The 296-nt window shown below is 49.0% G+C and overlaps 1 protein-coding gene across 1 annotated transcript in view; it reads right to left on the reverse strand.

The window, feature by feature from the left end:
* The window catches only part of LOC119587762 (protein tramtrack, beta isoform-like), a gene marked incomplete at its 5' end in the record, with an annotated part of 48,755 nt that overhangs the window by 28,285 nt on the left and 20,174 nt on the right, over positions 1-296 (reverse strand).

The raw sequence follows: 296 nt of genomic DNA on the forward strand, positions 1-296 counted from the left end.
TCTCGCCACACTCGCTCAGCGCCGCAGGGCACCCACGGCACTCCCACCTCGCCCTCGACAGCTCCTCCCCTCCCCCCAAACATTCCCGTCAGAGAAGTCATCCCCTTCCAGCAAGAAAGTCGGTCCGTCTCGTCTAAGCTCAGCGTCGGTGTTTGGAATGAAGTCACTTTTCAAGACGTCAAACATTTTCGGACATTTTTGTATTCCTTTGTAATTTACTAAATCACTTCGCATCCAATTTCTGAAGTCCCGTTTTCTAGAACATATTCTTCAGTTCAGTGTTTGGATTCTTCTAT

The sequence above is a fragment of the Penaeus monodon genome, chromosome 23, assembly GCF_015228065.2.
Source record: "Penaeus monodon isolate SGIC_2016 chromosome 23, NSTDA_Pmon_1, whole genome shotgun sequence".
Lineage (NCBI taxonomy): Eukaryota > Metazoa > Arthropoda > Malacostraca > Decapoda > Penaeidae > Penaeus > Penaeus monodon.